The sequence below is a fragment of the Arachis duranensis genome, chromosome 4 (genome assembly GCF_000817695.3).
Source record: "Arachis duranensis cultivar V14167 chromosome 4, aradu.V14167.gnm2.J7QH, whole genome shotgun sequence".
Taxonomy (NCBI): Eukaryota; Viridiplantae; Streptophyta; class Magnoliopsida; order Fabales; family Fabaceae; genus Arachis; species Arachis duranensis.
Window position 1 is genome coordinate 15528726 of NC_029775.3, and position 19143 is coordinate 15547868.

At 34.9% G+C, this 19143-nt stretch overlaps 1 non-coding gene across 1 annotated transcript; it reads left to right on the plus strand.

Moving 5' to 3' along the window:
* The first annotated feature begins 3923 nt into the window (after positions 1-3923).
* On the plus strand, positions 3924-4031 carry LOC127746889 (small nucleolar RNA R71). Its single transcript, XR_008008701.1, has one exon. It is a non-coding gene; the product is annotated as a small nucleolar RNA R71 (small nucleolar RNA).
* Positions 4032-19143: the final 15112 nt, after the last annotated feature.

The following is a 19143-nucleotide window of genomic DNA, read 5'->3' on the forward strand; positions in this document are numbered from 1 at the left end:
GGTGCGTTGAACATTTCCACTGAGAGGATGGGAGGTAGCCACTGACAACGGTGAAACCCTTGCATACAGCTTGCCATGGAAGGAGCCTTGCGTGCTTGAAGAAGAAGACAGTAGGAAAGCAGAGATTCAGAAGATGGAGCATCTCCAAAACCTCAACCTGTTCCCCATTACTGCAGAATAAGTACTTATTTTATGTTCTTTTACTTTTCACAATCAACCTTGATAATTATTGATATCCTGACTAAGATTTACAAGATAACCATAGTTTGCTTCAAGCCGACAATCTCCGTGGGATCGACCCTTACTCACGTAAGGTATTACTTGGACAACCCAGTGCACTTGCTGGTTAGTTGTGCGGGATTGCAAAGTGTGATTGCAATTTCGTGCACCAGTTCCCAATAGTTGTTTAGAGAAAAATGCATCCCTTGAGGCATCTCAGAGATTTCTTGATGATGAGCTTCCTCATGCATCTCTTGAGATCCATGAATGGGCTCTCTTGTTTGCTCCATCCTATTCTTAGTGATGGGCTTGTCCTCTTCAATGAGGATATCTCCTTCTATGACAACTCCAGCTGAGTAGCATAGATGGAAAATAAGATGAGGAAAAGCTAGCCTTGCCAAGGTGGAGGGCTTTTCGGCTATTTTGTAGAGTTTTAGAGGGATGACTTCATGAACTTCTACTTCCTCTCCAATCATGATGCTGTGGATCACTTCGGATCGGTTGCCAGTGGGGATGATGGAGCGTTGGATGAACTCCAACCATCCTCTAGCCACAGGCTTAAGGTCCAGCCTTCTCAATTGAACTTGCTTGCCTTTTGAGTCTCTTTTCCATTGAGCTCCTTCCACACATATGTCCATGAGGACTTGGTCTAACCTTTGATCAAAGTTGACCCTTCTAGTGTAGGGGCGTGCATCTTCTTGCATCATAGGCAAGTTGAACGCCAACCTTACGTTCTCCGGAATGAAATCTAAGCATTTTCCTCGAACCATTGTAAGATAATTCTTTGGATTCGGGTTCATACTTTGATCATGGTTCCTAGTGATCCATGCATTGGCATAGAACTCTTGAACCATTAAGATCCCGACTTTTTGAATGGGGTTGGTAAGAACTTCTCAACCTCTTCTTTGGATCTCATGTCGGATCTCCGGATACTCATTTTTATTGAGTATGAAAGGGACCTCAGGGATCACCTTCTTCTTGGCCACAACTTCATAGAAGTGGTCTTGATGGGCTTTCGAGATGAATCTCTCCATCTCCCATAACTCGGAGGTGGAAGCTTTTGTCTTTCCTTTCCTCTTTCTAGAGGTTTCTCTGGCCTTAGGTGCCATCAATGGTTATGGAAAAATAAAAAGCTATGCTTTTACCACACCAAACTTAGAATTTTGCTCGCCCTCGAGCAAAGAAAAGAAGGAATAGAAGAGGAAGAAGAAGATATGGAGGAAAGGGAGAGATGTGTGGGTTTCGGCCAAGAGGGAGAAGAGAGGGTTGTGTTGTGTGAAAATGAAGAAGGATGGAGGGGTTTATATAGTGGAGGGAGAGGGAATATGGTTCGGTCATTTAGGATAGGTTTGGGTGGGAAAGAGATTTGAATTTGAAGGTAGCTGGGGTTTATGGGGAAGAGAGGATGAATGTGAATAGTGAAGACGTGATGGGGAAGAGTGATTGAGGTGATTGGTGAATGTTGTTTGGGGAAGAGTGTTATGAAAAGGTGTGAGAGAGAGGGGGAAGGTAGGTGGGGATCCTATGGGGTCCACAGATCCTGAGGTGATCCTGTGGGGTCCACAGATCCTGAGGTGTCAAGGATTTCTCATCCCTGCACCCTTTAGGCATGTAAAATTCCTCTATGTGCAATCCTGGCGTTTAACGCCAGACTGCAGCATGTTTCTGGCGTTAAACACCACTTCCATGCTTGTTTTGGGCATTCAACGCCAATATGCAACATGTTTCTGGCATTGAACGCCATTTCCATGCTTGTTTCTGGCGTTTAACGCCAGCTTCATGCTCTGTTCTGGCGTTGAACGCCAGCCAGATGCTCCTTACTGGCGTTTAAACGCCAGTAAGCTCTTCTTCCTCCAGGGTGTGATTTTTCTTCTGCTATTTTTTATTCTATTTTTAATTTTTGCAATTGTTTTGTGACTCTACATGATCATAAACCTAATAAAACATAAAAGAACAATAGAAATATAGATAAATAAAAATTGGGTTGCCTCCCAATAAGCACTTCTTTAATATTAATAGCTTGACATTGAGCTCCCTTAGAGCTTCACAGATGTTCAGAGCATTGTTGGGACCTTCCAACACCAAACTTAGAGTTTGAATGTGGGGATTCAACACCAAACTTAGAGTTTGACTGTGGGAGCTTTGTTTGACTCTGTATTGAGAGAAGCTTTTCATGCTTCCTCTCTATGGTCGTAGAGGAAGATCCTTGAGCTTTAAACACAAGGTAGTCCCCATTCAATTGAAGGACTAGCTCTCCTCTGTCAACATCAATTACAGCTCCTGCTGTAGCGAGAAAGGGTCTTCCAAGAATGATGGATTCATTCTCATCCTTCCCAGTGTCTAAGATTATGAAATCAGCAAGGATGTAAAGGCCTTTAACCTTTACCAACACGTCCTCTACCAATCCATAAGCTTGTTTTATTGATTTGTCTGCCATCTCTAATGAGATTCTTGCAGCTTGTACCTCAAAGATCCTCAACTTCTCCATTACAGAGAGTGGCATAAGATTTATACCTGACCCCAGGTCACACAGAGCCTTCTCAAAGGTCATGGTGCCTATTGTACATGGTATTAAGAATTTACCAGGATCTTGTTTCTTTTGAGGTAAAGTATGCTGAACCCATGTATCTAGTTCACTAATGAGCAAGGGAGGTTCACCTTTCCAAGTCTCATTACCAAACAACTTGGAACTCAACTTCATGATGGCTCCTAGATATTGAGCAACTTGCTCTTCAGTTACATCTTCATCCTCTTTAGAGGAAGAATAGTTCTCAGAGCTCATGAATGGTAAAAGGAGGTTCAATGAAATCTCTATGGTCTCTAGGTGAGCCTCAGATTCCTTAGATTCCTCAGTTTGGAACTCCTTTTTGTTCAGAGGACGTCCCAGGAGGTCTTCCTCACTGGAATTCACGTCCTTCTCCTACTTTTTGGATTCGGCCATTGTGATTATATCAATGGTCTTGCACTCTCTTTTTGGATTCTCTTCTGTATTGCTTGGGAGAGTACTTGGAGGAGTTTCAATGATTTTCTTACTCAGCTGACCCACTTGTACCTCCAAGTTTCTAATGGAGGACCTTGTTTCACTCATGAAACTTAAAGTGGCCTTAGATAGATCAGAGACTATGTTTACTAAGCTAGAGGGGCTCTGCTCAGAATTTTCTGTCTGTTACTGAGAAGATGATGGAAAAGGCTTGCTATTATTAAACCTGTTTCTTCCACCATTATTAAAGCCTTGTTGGGGCTTTTGTTGATCCTTCCATGAGAAATTTGGATGATTTCTCCATGAGGAATTATAGGTGTTTCCATAAGGTTCACCCATGTAATTCACCTCTACCATTGCAGGGTTCTCAGGATCATAAGCTTCTTCTTCAAAAGATGCCTCTTTAGTACTGTTGGATGCATTTTGCCATCCATTCAGACTCTGAGAAATCATGTTGACTTGCTGAGTCAACATTTTTTTTTGAGCCAATATGGCATTCAGAGCATCAATTTCAAGAACTCCCCTCTTCTAAGGCATCCCATTACTCATAGGATTCCTCTCAGAGGTGTACATGAATTGGTTATTTGCAACCATGTCAATAAATTCTTGAGCTTCTGTAGGCATTTTCTTTAGGTGAATGGATCCACCTGCAGAATGGTCCAGTGACATCTTAGAAAGCTCAGATAGACTATCATAGAATATATCTAAAATGGTCCACTCTGAAAGGATGTCAGAAGGACATTTTTTTGGTCAACTGCTTGTATCTTTCCCAAGCTTCATAGAGGGATTCACCATCTTTTTGCTTGAAGGTCTGAACATCTACTCTAAGCTTGCTCAGCTTTTGAGGAGGAAAGAACTTGGCCAAGAAGGCCGTGAACAGCTTATCCCAAGAGTCCAGGCTATCTTTAGGTTGTGAGTCCAACCATGTTCTAGCCCTGTCTCTTACAGCAAAGGGGAAAAGTATGAGCCTGTAGACTTCAGGATCTACTCCATTAGTCTTAACAGTATCACAGATCTGCAAGAATTCAGTTAAAAACTGAAAAGGATCTTCTGATGGAAGTCCATGAAACTTGCAGTTCTATTGCATCAGAGAAACTAACTGAGGCTTTAGCTCCAAGTTGTTTGCTCCAATGGCAGGGATTGAGATGCTTCTTCCATGTAAGTTGGAATTTGGTGCAGTAAAGTCACCAAACATCTTCCTTGCATTGTTGTTGTTGGGTTCGGCTGCCATATCCTTTTCCTGTTCGAAAATTTCAGTTAGGTCCTCCTCAGAGTACTGTGCTTTAGCTACTCTTAGCTTCCTCTTCAAGGTCCTTTCAGGTTTAGGATCAGCTTCAACAAGAATGTCTTTTTCCTTGTTCCTGCTCATATGAAAGAGAAGAAAACAGAGAAAGAAGAGGAATCCTCTATATCACAGTATAGAGATTCCTTTATGTGAGTAAAAAAGAGAAGAATAAAAGAAGGAGAAGAGAAATTCGAACACAGAAGAGAAGAGAGGGTTTGAATTTTTGAGATGAAGAGAAGTGTTAGTAAATGAATAAATAAATAGAAGAAGATGAGAGTGAGGGAATTTTGAAAATTATTTTTGAAAAAGGGTTAGTGATTTTCGTAAATTGAGGGAAGAAGAAATACAATTAAAATTAAAATTTGAAACAAATAGTTAACTAAAAAGAATTTTGAAAAAGGGTGAGGAATTTTTCAAAATTAGAGAAAGAAAAGTAGTTAGGTGGTTTTGAAAAATATAAGAAACAAACAAAAAGTCAATTAGTTAGTTGAAAAAGAATTGAAAATCAATTTTGAAAAGATAAGAAGTTGGAAAAGATTTTGAAATTGATTTTGAAAAAAGATATGATTGAAAAAGATATTTTGAAAAAGATTTTATTTTTAAAATTAAAATTGATTACTTGACTAACAAGAAACTAAAAGATATGATCCTAAAATTCAAAGATTGAACCTTTCTTAACAAGAAAGTAACAAAATTCAAATTTTTGAATCAATCACATTAATTATTAGTAAAGTTTTCGAAAATCATGAAATAAAGATAAGAAAAAGATTTTGAAAATCAATTTTAAGAATTTTCGAAAATAATGAAAAAAAATGAAAAAGATTTGATTTTTGAAAAAGATTTTGAAAAGATAGGATTTTTAAAATTGAAATCTTGACTTGACTAATAAGAAACAACTTATTTTAAAATTTTTTGACTAAGTCAACCCATAGATTTCAAAATTTATGAGTAAAATAAGGAAAAAATATTTTTTTAATTTTTTGAATTTTTAATGATGAGAGAGAAAAACACAAATATGACCCAAAACATGAAAATGATAAATCAAAACACAAGATGCATGCAAGAATACTATGAATGTCAAGATGAACACCAAGAACACTTTGAAGATCATGATGAACATCAAGACTTATTTTTGAAAAATTTTCAAGAAAAGAAAAACACGCAAGACACCAAACTTAGAAATTTTCAATGCTTAGACACTATGGATTAAAAAATGCATATGAAAAACAACAAAAGACACAAAACAAGAAAATATGAAGATCAAACAAGAAGACTTATCAAGAACAACTTGAAGATCATGAAGAACACATGCATGAATTTTCGAAAAAAATGCAAACATTTTTAAAACATGCAATAGACACCAAACTTAAAAATTGACACTAGACTCAAACAAGAAAGACAAAAATATTTTTGGTTTTTATGATTTTATAATTTTTTTAATTTTTTTGAAAATAATTTTTTGGAAAAACGAAAACAAAGAATTTTTTTTTGAAAAAATATTTTTGAAAACTTTTTGAAAAGAAAATTACCTAATCTGAGCAACAAGATTCATCGTCAGTTGTTCAAACTCAAACAATCCCCGGCAACGGCACCAAAAACTTGGTGCGCATAAATTGTGATCATCAACAATGGCGCCAATAGACTTGGAGCTCTCAAACGTGAATCACACTTTGTCACAACTTCGCACAACTAACCAGCAAGTGCACTGGGTCGTCCAAATAATACCTTACGTGCGTAAGGGTCGATCCCACGGAGATTGTTGGTATGAAGCAAGCTATGGTCATCTTGTAAATCTCAGTTAGGCGGATTCAAATGGTTATAATGGGTTTCGAATATAAAGATAAATAAAACATAAAATAGAAATAGAGATACTTATGTAATTCATTGGTGGGACTTTCAGATAAGCGCATGAAGATGTTGTATTCCTTTTGATTCTCTGCTTTCCTACTGCTTTCATCCAATCATTCTTACTCCTTCCACAGTCATTCAATCCCTGAATCCTACTCGGAATACCACAGACAAGGTTTAGACTTTTTGGATTCTCAAGAATGGCCGCCAATAATTTTAGCTTATACCACGAAGATTCTGATTAAGGAATCCAAGAGATACATGCTCGATCTAAGGTAGAACGGGAGTGGTTGTCAGGCATGCGTTCATAAGGACGGATGACGATGAGTGTCACAGATCATCACATCCATCAGGTTGAAGTGCAGCGAATATCTTAGAAAAAGAATAAGCTTGAATTGAATAGAAGAACAATAGTAATTGCATTAATTCTTGAGGTACAGCAGAGCTCCACACCTTAATCTATGGTGTATAGAAACTCCACCGTTGAAAATACATAAGTGATGGTCCAGGCATGGCCGAATGGTCAGCCTCCAAAACGTGATCAATAGTCTCCTAAGATGAACAATAGATTAAATATGAGACCAAATATGTGGTCAAAATTCCTCAATACAATAGTAAAAAGTTCTATTTATACTAAACTAGTTACTAGGGTTTACAAAAATAAGTCTAAGTGCAGAAATCCACTTCCGGGGCCCACTTTGGTGTGTGCTTGGGCTGAGCTTGAGCTTTACACGTGCAAAGGCTTCTCTTGGGGTTAAACGCCAAGTTATAACATATTTTTGGCGTTTAACTCTGGTTTGTGACGTGTTTCTGGCATTTTACTCCAGAATGCAGCATGGAACTGGCGTTGAACACCAGTTTACATCGTCTAAGCTCAAACAAAGTATGGACTATTATATATTGCTGGAAAGCCCTATATGTCTACTTTCCAACGCAGTTGAGAGCGCGCCATTTGGAGTTCTGTAGCTCCAAAAAATTCATTTCGAGTGCAGGAAGGTCAGTATCCAACACCATCAGCAGTCTTTTTTCAGCATGAATCAGATTTTTGCTCAGGTCCCTCAATTTCAGCCAGAAAATACCTGAAATCACATAAAAACACACAAACTCATAGTAAAGTCTAGAAATATGAATTTTGCATAAAAACTAATAAAAATATCCCTAAAATTAGCTAGATCCTACTAAAAACTACCTAAAAATAATGCCAAAAAGCGTATAAATTATCCGCTCATCTGTTGTGGTAGAGACTGGACGTAAGATTCATGGCACTTAGAATCCGAACTAGGATACATGCTGGCCTCTTTCTCTTTTTCCTTTCTCTATTTTTTTTTCTGAGTATGAGACAAAATGAAAAAATCTCCTACAAAATTAGCTTTCACAAAAACAGAGCTTGAAACGTTCATTTTTTAGCCAACTTAATTCAACTCCCCTTCTCAAGTTCAATCACTTCCATCAAGTATGATTCTCATTATATAAAATTTTTTCTTACATTTTTTCTTGTTTTCAAACAATATGCCAAAAAAGATCAGTTTCCCAAAAATTACGATAGATTCAAGATTATGGTTGTATTTGCAATCACCATTTCTTATTACTTGAAGTTTTGCTACTAGGTTGGCTACTTTATTGTCATTTCCAGGAGAAAATTACATTTGAAACTACTAAGAAATGTAGAATACAACCTATTTCCTTTTTTTTAACAATTTGTAAGCTCCACTTGATTTTAATTTTAGTTATAAAATTCGATCTGACTATAGAAATTGATGATGATATAACAAGAACGTATAAACAGTGCAAAAAAATGTTATGATAGCTTGAAAGAAAAATTGAGATTGTAAAAGAGTATTATTATCATTTGATGTATTAACCATTCTATACTAGAAGGTTAAGTATTTATACAAGTGTTAGTGATGTAAAGTATGCTGGTATAAAGACTAGAGTTTATTAACTAACTTAACAACAAATCAAGATTCACAAGACTCTAACTTAGTCAATTGACACTAATTCTCTATAGCCCCCTGAAATTCAGAGTGGTGTTAGGAACCACTCTGAGTTTGCTTTTGCATTTGTTAAAAGATGTTGATGATAGTGACTTGGGAAGTATGTCTGTTGTTTGAGAATCAGCAGGGATATGAACTATGTGCAATTGTTCCTTAGCCACACAATCTTGAATAAAGTGCAGATCAATTTCAAATTGTTTTCTTTTGCTACGAAGAATTGGATTGGCTAAGAGCATGACTACACTAAGATTGTCGTAGAATATAGTTTGAGCAATTGGTTGAGGAACAATGAGCTTAGAAAGCAACATGAGCACCCATAAATTTTCAGCTCCAACATCAGCAAGACAACAAAATTCTGCTTTTGTGGAAGAACGGCTAACTGTAATTTACTTGCGACTGCACCAAAACACATGATTGCAGCCAAAAAAGACACAGTATCTACTCATGGATCTTATATCTTTAAGTCACTAGCCTAGTCAGCATCTGCAAAGATAAGGACTCGAAGATCAAAAGGCTTAGAAAAACATAAAACATGGTTGTACGCAACTGTAAGATATCTAAGAATCCTTTTGAGGGCTATCCAGTGATATTGCTTTGGTTCCTTCATAAATTGACTGACACGGTTCATAGAGAAAGCAATATCTGAATGAGTAAATGTAGCATATTGAAGTCCACTTACAAGAGATCTATATAAAGTAGGATTCTCATATGGAGCAAAACCTTGAGAAGTTAGTTTTAAAGAAGAAAGCATGGGAGTGAGGACAGGTTAAGATTGAGACAAACCTGCTCTTTGTAAAATATCAACATTATATTTGGTTTGAGATATGTGAAAATCACCAGATTCAAGCATATTAAATCCAGACCTAGAAAATAGTTTAAGGTACCAAGGTCCTTAAGAGAAAAGATGGAATTTAATTGTTTAATAAGTGTATCAATTTCAATGTTATTGTTTCCTGTAATCACAATGTCATCGGCATAAACAATAAGATAAATTGTAAAGTGATTAGTGATTCTGATAAACAAGGATGTCTCTTCTTTGGTTTTAGTGAATCCAAAATAAAAAAGAGTGGTGCCAAGCTTAGTGAACCAAGCTCTTGGAGCTTGTTTGAAGCCATAAATGGCTTTGTCAAGCTTGCATACAAGAGAAGGATCATTCGAGACAAAGCCTGGGGGTTGAATCATGTAAACATCTTCATGCAATTCTCTATTGAGAAATGCATTATTGAAGTCAAACTATCTCAAAGGCCAATTTTGTGAGACAGCAAGAGAAAGAACAATTCAAATGGTTAATGGCCGAATCACAGGGCTATATATTTGAGTGAAATCAATTCTCTCAATTTGATAACACCATTTGGCCTAATCTGGCCTTGTGTTTTTTAATTCTATTATCATAATCTCTTTTGACAGCATAGACCCATTTACAACTTATTATAGTTGAATTTGGTAAGGGAGAAGTATGTTGTCAAGTGTGGTTTTTAATCAAAACATCATATTCTTCCCCCAACGCTTGGAACCAGTGATCATAACCTAAAGCTTAAGATAAATTCTTAGGAGGAGACTAAATCAAATCAATATTTGAGGTGATAGCTGCTAAAACTCTTCGTTTATAAATTCCGGCTTTTGATCTAGTGATCATGTTGTGAGTATTGGAAGAATTTTGAGGAACAGATGTAAAGATGATAACTGCAGGAGGAAGTTGTATTTCACGACCAGTGATAGGTATGATATTGGAATCACTACTTGAAGTGGAGTGTCTTGAGAAAAAGCAGATGAAGCATGATAAAATCATGGTAAATTATCAAAAAAGAAGGATCTGCAGAATTATAGCAAGATGAGTCATTGGAATATAAAGAAGAAGAGTCAGGAATATTAACAATAGTAATATAAAGAACTGAAGAAGAAGTTGGTTGAGAGCAGCTGACTTGGGAAGGAAGAAAGTTGGGTAAAGAAATAATTTTTTATTAAAAATTATATTTTTCATTATTAAAACCTTTCTTTCATTAGTGAGGCATTTAAAATCTCTAGATTGGGGAGCATATCCTAAAAAGATAGACTGTTGGGATCTAAAATCTAATTCGTGTTGATTGTGTGAGTGAATATAAGTGAATTAGTTAGTCTTTATTGGTTTCTTATTGTTGTTACACTATAGATAATTTTACTATATATGTTGTATTACTCTATTATCCAGTACAGTAGTTACAATCACAATGTATGAGTTTCAGTTTCACTTCTGTGTCTCAAATCTCTTTCTCTAATTCTATTTTCTGCATCAGTGCATGAGAACACTCCCATGCTTCTAATTCTTTACTCTATCTCAATTGCTGTTATGATATCCAGAGCTTGAGATCCTGCTTTTCTTCAAATTTTGATTTTTTTATTTTCTTTCAATTTTTGTCCCAATTTTTTCCTATTGTCTTTGTTCTTTCCTTTTTTTTCTTGATTTCTTTAATTTGGTGTTCCATCATGTCAATTACTCTATCAGAATCTTCAATCAAGATATCGATCTCCCTAATTTCTGAGAAGTTGGATCACAACAATTATAATACATGGAAATACCAAGCTTTGCTTACAATTCAGAGTTTATGTCTTGAAGATCACTTGTATCAAAGCAAGATTCCACAACAATACAAAGAAGATGCTATCAAGAAGACTAGAACAGAAACTAAAGCCTTCAAATAATGGAGATTAGATGATCTTACTCTATCAACTTGGATTCTTGCACTAGTCACAATGCCCACAAGATCCTTTAGTGTCATCAATTTTATGAAATTTGAAATGCACTCAATGATTATTTTGCAAAGACCTCTACCACAAGAATTCAAAGTTTAAAAACTCAACTAAAATCAGTAAGAAAAATTGGATCAATACCAGATTATTTCTCAAAAATTCAAGATATTGTTGACTCTCTACAATCCATTGGATATCAAATTCAACAAGATGACCATATCTTAGCAATTCTTGATGGTTTACATAAGGAGTATACAGTCTTTATTACTTCTGTAATGTCAAAATTATCAACCTACAACGTGCCTGAAGTTGAGTCTTTCCTCAAAACCTATGATGATATGTTTAAAGGATACAAGAAACCACAAGGTGGCATCCCCATGGCAAATTTGGCACAAGCACCATCACCGAATAACATTCAATCAGAGATAGGTTCTTTTATTCGAAGAGGAAGATGGGGAAGATTTGGAAGAGGAGGCCATTTTTCTAATCAAAGTAATCGACCTCAGTGTCAACTTTGTGGTCACCAAGGCCATGTGGTTCACACTTGCTTCCATAGATTTGATTCTAATTTTCAAACTTATGGAAATAGCTCACAATCACCACAATCTACATTTTCCTACTCTAACACACAACCACCACCACCATCATCATAGTTCCATCAACCAAGAGCTTATTTTTCAAATCCTCAGAATTATCAAGAATCTGTATGGTACCCAGATTCAGGAGCAAGTCACCATGTCACACCAGATTCACTCAACTTGTTGAATTCCAACTCTTCAATTACAGATTCTAATAAATTGTTTGTAGGTAACAGTTAAGGTACGAATATTATAGCTCAAAGAACCTCAATTCTTTGTCATAAAGACAGTAAAATCAAGTTTTTTTTTAAAACAAATTACTTCATGTCCCTGAAATCACACAGAATTATTAAGTGTATCTCCATTTGCTTTAGATAACCATGTCTATTTTAAATTTTGGCCTTATGATTGTATTGTACGTGACCAGGACTCTCAAGAAATTCTTCTCCAAAGCAAAGCTAGAAATGTCATATACTCTTTTAAAAATTTATTTGTTCCTGTGCCTAATAAGTCCTTAATACACAGTTATTTGAATAATTTTGTTTCTTGTAAGCATAGCATTACAGATTCTTCTATTCAAAAAGCATTTGTAGCTCAAATCAACAAAATATAACCCTTGACCTTTGGCATAAATGCCTAGGTCACAGTTCAATAAAAACTGTCATTTCTGTCTTGAAAACATATAGAGTTCTTACTCAATTTGATTCTAATTTTGTTCAAATATGTGAATATTGTGCTATCAGAAAAATGAATCAGTTGCCTTTTACAAAATCTGAATCAGTCTATACAACACCATTAGACCTTATTTTTGTTGATATTTGGGGGCCCGCCTCTATCATATCTAGAAATGGATATAGGTACTACATCTCATTTGTGGATGCTCATATAAAATACATAACTGTTTTCTTACTATCTCATAAATCTCAGTCACTGCAAGCATTGAAAAATTATAAAGTATTTATGAAAATTCAAACATGATTGAATATTAAGACTTTGCAAACTGATAGAAGTATGGAATTTATGTCACACTCCTTCATTCAATTTTTAACTAAGCATGGTATTATGCATAGAATCTCATGTCCCTACACACATCAACAACAAGGTAGTGTAGAGAGAAAACATAGGCATATAACTGAAGTAGGATTGTCACTTTTGGCTACTGCTACATTACTAATGTTATTTTGGGAAGACTTCTTTACATCATCAGTATATATCATCAATAGATTACCAAGTTCTTCATTAGAAAATAAATCACCTTTTGAAACTTTATTTGAAAAATTATCAGATTATAAGAACTTTAAAATATTTGGATGTACTTGTTTTTCTTATTTAAGATCTTCTAACAAAGTAAAGTTTGCTTTCAAATAAAAAAAGTGCTTATTTCTTGGCTATGATAGTAACTACAATGGTTATAAATGCATGACTAAAGATGGGAAAATTTACTATTCAAGACATGTGATATTTGATGAAACTAAATTTTCTTATAATTCTCTATATCACAATAAAAATATAGTAGTGAGCCAGGATACAATTAAAGATCTGCCAGCTTTTACATTCAACATTTCACCCAAGACTTCTAACCCTCCCCAAACTCTACCTCTTCTAGATATCTCAGATTCTCCCTCATCGACTACTTGCCTTAACACTCAAATTACTGGGCATACCCCTTCTATTACTAGCCTCAATCAGAATTCTTCGATCCTAATTTCAGGCCTTAAAATCTATCTACCTTTTGAAAATGCTACAAACACTAGTTCTATTACATCTTCTAATACTCACAATATGCTCACAAGATCAAAAACCAGAAACAACAAACCTCAGGCATTAGCTATAACTTTAGTAGAACCTTATGATTTGATTAACAATACCCCAAAGAATGTTAAACAAGCCTTTCAGTGTTTATATTGGAAAATGCAATAGATGCTGAAATTCAAGCTTTAGTAAGATGTAACACCAAGGATTTAGTTGAACCACCAAAGCATGAAACTATTATTAATTTTAAATGGATATTTACTATAAAAAAAGATCTGTTAGGCAACATCATCAAGTACAAAGCTAGGCTAGTTGCAAAGAATTTTTTGCAAGTTGAAGGCATAGATTACAGCCAAATATACAATCCAATTGTAAGACCTACTACTGTGAGAATTATAATTACTATGGCTCTATCACTTGGATGGACACTAAGGCAATTTGATTTTGATAATGCCTTTCTGAATGGCATTCTTGAAGAAGAGGTACACACGTCTCCACCAGCAAGTTATCAATTTGGGAATGCATCACAAGTTTGTAAGTTGAACAAAGCAATCTATGGATTAAAGCAAGCTCCAAGAGCTTCATTCAACACACTGACTACTACGTTATTACAGTTTGGTTTTACCATAACCAAAAGTGATATTTTATTATTTGTTAAACACACCAGTACATCTACCACCTATCTCTTAGCCTATGTGGATGACATTGTTGTCATTAGAAGTGACACTGGTGAAATAGACAAAGTTATCTTTGATCTCAATAAAATCTTTTCGCTTAAAGATCTTGGAAAACTCAGCTATTTTCTTGGATTAGAATTCTCTTATTTAACAGATGGATCCATTATAGTTTCTCAACAAAAATATGCTCGAGATCTATTACAAAAAGCCAAAATAGACACTGCAAATTCAATGCCGATCCCTATGGTTTTAACCTTGAAGCTTACATCAAATGGTGCTAAGCATTTTCAAGATCCAAAATTGTATAGAGAGATTATTGGATCACTTCAGTATTTGACTATTTCAAGACCAGATCTTGCTTTTTCTATGAACAAGGTCTCTCAATACATGCACTCTCTAACAAATGAGCACTGAAAAGCTATCAAACGCATCCTCAGATATATTGCAGGTACAGTATCAGCAGGTATTAACTTTTAAAAATGTGTTGACTTAAGATTACTTGCATTCGTATATGCAGACTGGGCAGGGAATTTGGAGGACGGAAAATCGATTATTGGCTATTGTGTATAGTTAGGAAGTAATTCGGTATCATGGAGAAGCAATAAGCAAGCCAAAGTTAGTTGCAGTAGCACTAAGACATAGTATAGGAGCATGGCAGCATCTTATTCAGAACTAATATCTATACAACAACTTCTAAAGGAGCTTCAAATTCCACAACCAACGGGCACCTACTATTTACTTTGATAATTAAAGTGCTTGCTCATTAGCTACTAACTTAGTCCTTCATACTAAGTGCAAACACATGGAAATTGACCTTCACTGTCTAAGAGAGATGGTGAATCAAAAGCAACTCTATGTCCTTCATATATCCTCTATAGATCAGATTGAAGATATTTTCACCAAACCCCTCTCATCACCTCTATTTCACAAATTTCGAGTCAAATTTAGAGTGGTTCTTCAACCCATTGCTAAGTTTGAGGGGGGCTGTGAGTGAATATAAATGAATTAGTTAGTCTTTATTGATTTTTTATTATTGCTACACTATAGGTAATTTCACTATATGTGTTGTATTATTCCATTATCCAGTATAGTAGCTACAATGATAATGTATGAGTTTTAGTTTCACTTTCGTGTCTCAAGTCTCCTTTTCTAATTCTATTTTTTGGTGTCAATGCATGAGAACACTCTCATGCTTCCAAATTTTTACTCTATCTCAATTGTTGTTAGATTGAATGGTCTGGTATGAGGATAGCAAGCACACCTAAATACTTTAAACATGTCATAATTATGTTTTATGTGATGGAGTTTTTCATAAGGGGATTGATAGTCTAAGGCTTTAGTAGGTAATCTGTTTATGAGGAAGGCAGTAGTAAGGAAGGCATCTTCCCAGTATAAAAAAGGTAGATTAAGAGTGGCTAAAAGAGATAATCCCATATTAGTCAAGTGCCTATGTTTGCATTCAACTACATCTTGTTGTTAATACGTGTATGAACAATTCCATTATTTTGAAGAAAAGTTCTAAAACTATGAGAAATAAACTCTTTGCCGTTATCAGTTTGAATGAGTTTAAGAGAGAAACTAGTTTGTTTCTCTATTAACATCTGATATTGCTGAAAAATAATGAAGACTTGATATTTGGATTGCATCAAATACATACAAGTATAACGGGTAAAAGCATCAACAAAACTTAAAAAGTATATAAAGCTAGACCTGGAAATTGTGGGAGCAGGTCCCCATATATCAATGAATACTAATTGGAAAGAAAATTTATCTTCAGTTGTAGATAGAAAAAATGGAAGGGAATGCATTTTTGTCATGCAACAATGATCATAAACAAAGGAATCAGAATTTGTATTAGATGCAGTTGGAATATTACAATATTTGAGGACAGTTTTTACAATGGAGGATGAAGGATGCCACATCACAAGATTCATCTTACAAGAAGCCAAAAAGGAATGAATAGAGTTATTATCGTGTAAAGATCTTGGAATAGATAAAAATTCTCAATAGAGCATAAGCCATGTCTAAGAATTTCTTGTAGAAGGATTTTCTTGTTGACATGAGATTTAACAAAGTAAGGAAAGGGGTGAAATTCAAAGAAAACATTGTTATCTAAATAAAATTTAGAAACAATAATTAGGTTCTTGGCAATTTCAGGTATATGGAGTATGTTTTTAAGAGTAAAAACAAGATTAGTAGTAGAATTAAACAAAGAAAAATGACCAGTGTGTTTGATAGAAATACCAGAACCATTTGCTATTTAGAGTTGGTTAGGCCAGTAAATAAAACGAGATTATTGAAATCATTTGTCAAATGATGGCTAGCACCGGCATCCGAATACCAGGCATTGTTTGCAATATATAATGTGCTTGTCAAGTATGATTGTGGATGATGGAAAGAGGTTGAGGGAGGTGGTAGTGGAACTGGTGCTGCTGAGCTAGAAGATTGTCCACTGTTGCCTTGATAACTCTGATCGAATCTATAGAACTAATTTAAAGCTGAATGGCCAACTCTGTTACAAACTTGGCAATAAAGTCTATTGGTTGATTGCCAAGAATTCTTTCCTTATCATCCAAACTGACCACTAAGTGCTCTTCTTCTGCCATTAAAAGATCTACCAGGAAATATGTGATTTGAAAATTTTGATTGAGCTAGTTGTGCTTGTGCAAGACCAATTGAGAGTTGTTTGAATTTATCCATTGTTTCTTCATGTAAAATCAGCAAAGTCTCAACCTCTCCAATGCTAAAAAGTTCTGGTTTTGCTTACAACTAGAGTAGTCTTTAGAAAGACCATCACAAATGGCCTTAAGATGAGTTTCAATAGAAACATCATAGCCAAAAGCTGTGAGGGAGTGAACAATTTTCTTGATATTTGCAAGATAATGAAAGATGGTAAAAGTATTTTTCTTGAGATTCTTTAACTGTGTTCTGAGTTGTTTAACCTTTGGCTTAGTGGATTCTATAAGAATTTGATGCAGTCTTTGCCAAATTTGAAAAGCAGAATTACAATGAACCATTTGCTTCTTGAATGATCCATCGATGGAAGTTAAAAGCCAAGAACCGAGATTGAAATCATGTTGTGCCCATTCGATGTATGTAGCAAAGACAGTGCCAGCTACTTTATCTACATCAGAAGTAAATTTTGAATTTTGCAGGTTCTTTTCCTTCAAGAATATAGTCTTCAAGATTCTTGCCTTTGATTATAAAAAATGCTTGCGGTTTCTATGTTACAAATTGGTTTCATCCGATTTATCTGTTATTGGATTGAGAAGGGATTTGTTGCTGTTGGTTGAAAATGATGGAATAATTAAAGCCATGGATCATGAACACTAGCTCTAGATACCATGTAGAAATTTATGATGATATAGCAAGGATGTAGAAATAATGGAAAGAAAAATAGAACGTTATAATAGCTTAGAAAAACTGATTACAAAAGAGTATTATTATCATTTGGTGTGTTAGGTTATTAAATTAACGGTTCAATTGATGAATTAGTAGTCGAACTAATAACTTATTGGTGAAATAATGTTTTATAAAAATATTAAGGCAATTTACGTATTTAAAACATTTTGAGAAAAAAGCTTACTAGATTACAACTTTTCGAAACATTAGGCGCAATTGCAACTTTCCTATTTATATGTAAACTGCGACATCCTGATGCGGATTAGACTTTGCACGTAAACCGCTACACCCTGTCGCGGTTTACGTTGATTTGCTGCAAGCACATAAACCGCTACATCCTGTAGCGGTTTATGAAGTAATGGCGTTCACAAGTCCAAATTCTCAGTTCGCATGATATCAAACCAATAGTCAAACTCTGCCTCAACCTTTGCATAAACAGTGTTCATAAGTAAACGCTTTGCATCCATACCATTGAAACTGAGTGAGAAGTTAGTTGCAACATGTCGAATACAAAATGCTCGATATGTATGAGGAGGTAACCAACCACTGCTAGGTGCTTCAAGTGCAGCCTTGATGCCGTTGTGCCTGTCTGAGATGACCAGTATCCCCTCTTGCGAAGTCACATGTTGGCGTAGGTTGGTTAGGAAGAAAGACCATGATTCTGCATTTTCCCTTCCACGAGGGCAAAAGCAATTGGCAAGATGTTAACATTTCCATCTTGTGCGATAGCCAGGAGCAAAGTGTAAAACCCGAGAAATTAGTAATATACTGGTTTTCAGATCTAACAGCGTATTAGATGACCGGATAAGAACATTCAGTGGTTCTCTATCGGTAAACTTTATACCGTGACTTTTACTCTTTTTTATTTTTTCAGAGCAATGTACTAAGACTAAAAAGCTCTCCTCACTTTTCATTCTAAGATTTTGAATGAAAATGACCATCTACACAACTTACTGGATATATATAGGCATTTTTCAAACAGACACACTTCGAAGAAACCACTACAGGGTGTAGCAGTTTACGTGCAAAGTTTAATCCGCGTCAGGGTGTCGCAGTTTACATATAAATAGAAAAGTTGCAATTTCATCTGGTATTTTGAAAAGTTGTAATCTAATAACTTTTTCTCCAAATGTTTTAAATATGTAAATTGCCCAAAATATTATACATATACTAAAAATCAATTATTAAATCAGTTATTATATATTTGTGTATAAATATATGTAAAAATATTATTATATACTAAAATTAGCCACAAAGTATTTATATATACATACATATATTATTTAACTTATTTTCAATATGTATCTTATATTCTAATATGTATTTTATACATAGTAATTTATTTTAATATACACTTAACATGATTAAAATACATGTATTGTTTAATTAATTTTTAAATTATATTTTTATATTTTAATATGTATTATGTATAGATAATTGATATAATAATTGAGTTTTGTTCTATGACTATTAACTAACCTTGTTGAATATTTTTTGATTTAGTAATAGTAAGGCGAGTTAACATATAAGAATACGAAGTTGTTGATCAGTGAACATTTCTGTTTTGACAATTTGACAAAGACAATCTTGCTTCTTTAGTAGTCTGAAAAAAAGAAAAACAAAAAGGAAAAAAATTCTATGTATAGTAAAATATAAACTCACGTTTTTCACCAATAATATA